We start from the raw sequence: 6342 nt of genomic DNA, 5'->3' as shown, positions 1-6342 counted from the left end.
GTTGTCTGTTGTGACACCATCTTCTAAAAATAAATAATTATTTTATATTCATTTCATAAATATTGAATTGATTTACTCAACAATGACAATCAGATGTGAGATTGTACCACATTTCTTTATAGTGCAACCCTGTATAAGATTATACAGAATCATAAAACTCCACTGAGTTCAATTCATTTCCAGGACGTTGTATATGGAACTGCAGCAATCCTATAGAAAAAGTCTTTCTATTTCTTACTAGGCACATATAGGGTTATGCTACTAATCACGTGACATCAATAGCCGCAAGGCCAACAACATTGGCTTCTTGCACTGACTCATTTTGTACAAGTTGAGGCATCACTTCGATGGTTCTCATCCTTTGGGGTGTGTCAGTTGCTTATTATCATCTGCCAATGTATTGGCACACTGCAACTGGTCTATCAGTGAAAAATGAGTATAGAACTTTGTTGTTCACATTCTGAGGCTAGATTCACCCATTGCACTAAAGTATAAAGCTTACAAATCGCCATGGTGTTTTGGGAGGCAAAAGTCTAGCAAGCCGACAACTAAAAACGGGATTATTTTATTAAGAATACTTGGCAATCCTATGTGATTGATCTGCAAGTGTCTGTAGATAAAATTTTGTGCATTTATTCTGGCAAGGATGTTCATTTTGATCATTTCAAAATTGGCACTGTTGATTTAATTCATCTTCAGAACCTCCTCACACTTTGTGGATATCTGAAAAGATGAAACTGAATCTGAGTTTCCATAGTGGGCTAAATCATAGTTTATGGCCTAAATCAGTGGTTCCCAACCTTTTCTTGTTTGAGGCACAACCTTTTCTTGTTTGAGGCACCCTTGGAAAGCCTTTCAAAAGTTCCCGGCACCCTTATAAGGAAATAGATATTTAAAATCTCCGTAGCTCAAAAGTTCCCGGCACCCTCAAAAGATCTCACGGCACCCCTTAGTGCCGCGGCACACTGGTTGGGAACCACTGGCCTAAATGATAACTGACTCACAACAAGAGGTAAAGTTTGATGTATCAATGCTAAAGTCAGATTCACATAACATTCTAAATGACATTCAACATTTAGAGCAGGGGTGTCAAACTGTGTCATGTGCAGGCCACATCCACCCCAGCTTCGTGAAGGAAAAAAATGTCGCGAAACATCATGTGACGGCAACATGACACCGTGAGTTTGACACCTATGCTCTGAACTGAAGCCAAACTAACTACATAATAGCTTAATAAGAGGGGTATACTCAATCTCTTTTACTCTTGATCTTTATTGATCTAAATGTTTTAACTCAGCTAGCTAAGGGCTAAAAATGTTAAAGGAAGCTGAGGTTTACTGCAAATAAGACTGAAGGTTCTAAAGTTGGCAAGTGTCTCTGGATCGCCATATGATGATAATATCTTAAAGTATTTTTTCATGCTATTAAATTAAATGTACCTTTCTCTGTACCCTTTATGTACTCATCATATTTATGTAGCTGCCCATTTCATAGATCATGACTCTGAGGGGTAAAAACATGGTGGCCTAATCTCAGATGCTGTTTTCCATTCCAAGACTGGATTTCTAAAGACTAATGTGGGGTTGGCTATTATGGATTGGAGTAAGTTTATACAGAAAACCACCTTGTCATTAATTATGACGAGAATATGAATTCTTTGTTAAGGGCAATCTGGGAGCTATTGGACCGAATGCATCAATTAGTGTAAAAACAAAATAACCGTTGTCCTTAGATGCTGTCTATGTGATAACCCATACAGTGAAAAAAAGACCCGGTTATGATTATAATTGAATTTTATTTCTTCTATCTATTTTATGTATATGTCAATTCAACTTGATATGTGTATACCTGTTATAAGAGACACTGGTTCCTTCCCCTAAATTAAAGTTCTTTGAAAAATGTGGACACAATTGATGAACACAAATCAAAAATTATCCTTTAAAAAAAAGTACAGTATTATCAGACTGTGCTAAACAATTGTATTAGAAAAATAAACAGACACTCTATCACAAAAACAGAACTGTTCCTAAGATTGTTATTTCCCTTTAACTATGCAACACTCTTATGATTATGCATCAGAAATAGTGGCTCTATGATTTCCCTTTCAAACAGTTGTTCTTGTTATAAAATTATGGGTACTTAAAATATCTAACCTTGTTTCTCAGTTAGTGGGACTTTTTAAAAATATGCCCTGTCTGAATAAACCAAGAAATAAATATGGATGCAATAACTTATGTTTTATTATATTTAATAATTGTGTTTTTGAAAAAAAATCAAATGTTAATAAGATAAATTTTGTTTTATTACTCTAACTGAAGGCTCCTACGAATTTGTAACTCTCTTAATTAAAAGAATTCCCTTTTCCTGATCTTTCTATTGTTGAGCTGGAAATAATTTTCTCTTCGCCCAAAATGCATAAATTGAAAAATGCATTTAGGAGACCAAGGCACACAAATGTTGCTGGAAGCCCTCTAAATTAGAAATGTAAATAATATTCTCAGATTTAGTCCAAATAGCATCACATATTGCCAGATGGACTGAAGGGAAACCACGCAAGAATTTGGAAGGAAATTATATGAAGAGATTTTTTAAAAAAATCTCAGCCAGATAGGCAAAGCATTTTTAAAAACAATTATATTTGGATGGAAAGAATCCAGAGAGTAATTCAAACATACAGCAGAATTAAACTATCACTCTCAAAACAAAAAAAAAATTGTGTCTTTAAAATTACTATATATTCTATCAAGGTTAAACAAAATATCCCTCCAAGAATCGGTATAGATGGCAGCAGCGTATAAATTTAACAAAGAAACAAGATGAATTGGTATCTCTTAAATATCAAGTTTAGAACAATGGAAAAATATTTTCTATTCAGCCAATTCTGATGGAGAATAGCAACCATGGTAAAGTCACTAGTATATCAGTTACAAAAGGGTGGAAGAATCTTTATATTTTCATTTTTAACAGTGGTGCTGAAAAAGTTATTTCAACAAATAAAGTTGGATATTTGCAATATGCAGTAAGTAAATACATTTGTCCTGTTGTCTACTTGTGATAGTTGAGCCCATAGAGATTTTCACAGGCAAAACACCACCCTTCCCAATTCTTCTGACCAAACTCTATTGATAAGATTCAACGTTACATGTGCTGGTTTTCTGATCCTATAGGCCTAGCAAACATTTACAGGAATAGTTATTGGGGGGACTCCTGCACTTTTATAGCAATAACACTTAGACTTATATACTGCTGCTCGGTGCTTTACAGCATTTTCTAAGCAGTTTACAGAATCAGCATATTGCCCCCAACAATATGGGTTCTCATTTTACCGACCTCGGAAGGATGGAAGGCTGAGTCAACCTTGAGCTGATCAGGATTGAACTGCTGGCAATGAGCAGTGAGTCAGCCTGCAATACTATATTCTAACCACTGCACCATCTTCTTTCCTTACTATATGTGTCTCCAAAAGAATAGTCCTATTTATCAGACCAATATATTTGAGACAATCATCACTTCCTCTTTCAAAAATTGGATCTCTCACTCCCCCCCACCCAATGGAGGCTTTTAGTTATACTGTAGATAAATTAAGTAGCTTAGACTTCCTTATGACATTGTTAATCCTCAAATAAAGGTGATTTTTAATTAGTTCCTTACCAATACTGGTACGGCTAATACCAGTATTCAGAATTTTTTCTACAAAATAATTCTCCTAACTTTATTGTTTCCCCACATGCTTTTTATTCCACAGTTCATAAGCTGCGAACTAACAATGCTAACCATCTTTGGAAGGGTTGCTCTACCATCTGTTACTGGTATTCTTATTCTAGGTTTATAGAATTGTATAGTTGGAAGAGATACTCTAGACCAGGTCTGTCAAACTCCTGGCTTGTGGGCTGGATGGGTCACACACTGGCCACGCCCATGCCCATTTTAGCAAAGGGGGGGGAAAGTCCCAATTTGTCACGTGATGCGGCCATGACGATGTGAGTTTGTCACACCTGCTCTAGACCAGGGCTCTCCAACTTTGGCCAACCTTGGCTTAAAGTGGCCAAGGTTGGAGGTTGGAGACCTCTGCTCTAGACCATTCAGTGCAACTCTTTGCTTAATGCAGGCATCCAAATTACAGCATCTTCACCGATAGGCATCTAGCCAATTTGCAAGTCTTCACTGCCCTCACTTCTTGCAATATTGGCTCTACTATCGAACTGCCCTTATGATTAGAGTTTCTGACATTCAGAGTGACTCTACTTTCCTGTAACTTCAGTCCATTTTGGTGCTGGATTATGTAGTGGTTCCCCAAAATCTTTCTATGATTTCATCTATCATGAAAAAATGGGAAGAAAGAATTTTTTCTAGTTGCAAACAGCCTTGGTGGGAAATGTGAAATTAAAACTTGACATTTTCTATATGTTAAGGATTCATCACATACAGCATATTTGTTACTCGATTTTGACATGATATTGTTATAAAACTTGTGATTTCTTGAATATTTTTGTAATTAAAATGCAGTAATTTAATGTATTTAAAATGATGTAGTATTTAGATATTAAAATGTAGAAAATCAACCAAAAAAGGAAGAAGAAAGAAGAAAAGAAAATTCAACTCAAAACTCTATCCTTTCCCAGATTATTTCTTGTCCTAATAGTAACTGTCAGTAATAGTAAAAACTTAAAATTGCTTTATCTCACTATATTGAATTTTTCAGAGGTTTCAAGAAAGAAGAGCTGAGTAGGCTAAAATAAAAATTATTTTTAGCTTGGTCAAGAGACATCATTAATGACTTAAAGGTTATGAGGCATTAGTTAGGAGGATATGACATTCTTTAATTGATGGTACCTGGAGCATACCTATCCACTGAATTGTACCAGATAGAGACAACAGAAGTTAGACAGTTCCTCAGATAGGCAGACCCTGTGACTTGAAAGGTTTTAAAACAGAGATTTCAAACTTGTGGCCTACGGGCCAGGTGCATCACGCTCTGGCCATGTCCAAGCCCGGTTTAATGAAGGGGGAAAGTCGCGATACGTCACATGACGATGCTGTGATGACGCAAATTTGACACCCTGCTTTAAAATGTGTATTGGAATTGACTTGCAAATAAATTTAAATCAATAAGTAAATATATAATAATAATAATAAAATCAGCACCGTGAATTGTACCCAGAATAAGTAACTGGTAACACATGTAATGAGGTGCACCCATCACTGTTTGGATCATTCTGGACTAAATCTGGTTCAAGGACAGTCTCAGGTAGAATGCATTAAAGCAGTGGTCTCCAACCTTGGTCCCTTTAAGACTAGTGGACTTCAACTCCCAGAGTTCCTCAGCCAGCTTTGCTGGCTGAGGGACTCTGGGAGTTGAAGTCCACAAGTCTTAAAGGGACCAAGGTTGGAGACCCCTGCATTAAAGTAGCCCAAGTTTACTTTAATTATGAAGTATTTTATAAAGAATTAGATTTTTCCTGGGGGTAGATGTTTGGGCCCAAAGATATTTTTGAAATTTGTATGATGCAAAATATTGCTTCTTTGCTACAGAAATCCAGCTTCCTATCATAAAAAAGTTATATGGGGTAAAGCGCTTCATGGGTACTGAAGATTCAGTGCTACTTTGGGGTCCATAGGGTGAAAGTATCCAATTTGGAATAGGGAGATGCAACATCAAAGCCACTTGTAGCCATGAGACTCATTAAGGCAATTTTGGGATCATTACTATCTTTTAATTTACCTGTTTTCACACACTTACTGGGCAAATAATTAGGTAGGAAACATGGATCCAGGCCTCTTGGGAAAAATATTCAGCTTCAGTTCTACCATCGTTTTGTAAGAAACTCCTCTCTGTTTGGGCATGTTAATAATTAGATAATGAAAATATGTCATTTATTGCTGGGAATCTTTTTCAATGCATGAATGAGCCTTCACTTTACCCTTTAGACATGCTTAGAAGTCTCACGTGATTTCCCCCCCACATTGCTTAGTATCCTGCATGTGTCAGTAGGAAGGCAATCTACATCTGGATGACAAATACCGCCCTTGGCTATTCTGTAAGTGGCCCTTGGATTCCTTCACGTTTTTATCGTTATCAGCTGGATAGTATAAATCACGATTTCTGCTTCCCTGTTAATCTTATTTAAATAGCTGGGACATTGCCTGCTTTGGTGTTTCAACTGCTCATCAGTTCCTTATGTTGCCAAGGTTTGCCAGTATTGGGTTTCTTTTTTCTTGATGCTAATCTAAAGTTATTTCGTTCCTATCTGTTTTCTTCAACTTGCTATCCTGAGGCTTATTGGATTCATTCCTATGCAGACATAGAACTGTACTCTACAACAGGAGTGTCAAACTCAAGGC

This window comes from Ahaetulla prasina, chromosome 1, assembly GCF_028640845.1.
Source record: "Ahaetulla prasina isolate Xishuangbanna chromosome 1, ASM2864084v1, whole genome shotgun sequence".
Taxonomy (NCBI): Eukaryota; Metazoa; Chordata; class Lepidosauria; order Squamata; family Colubridae; genus Ahaetulla; species Ahaetulla prasina.
The sequence above is the reverse complement of the archived record's forward strand: the minus strand, read 5'-3'. Positions refer to the sequence as shown.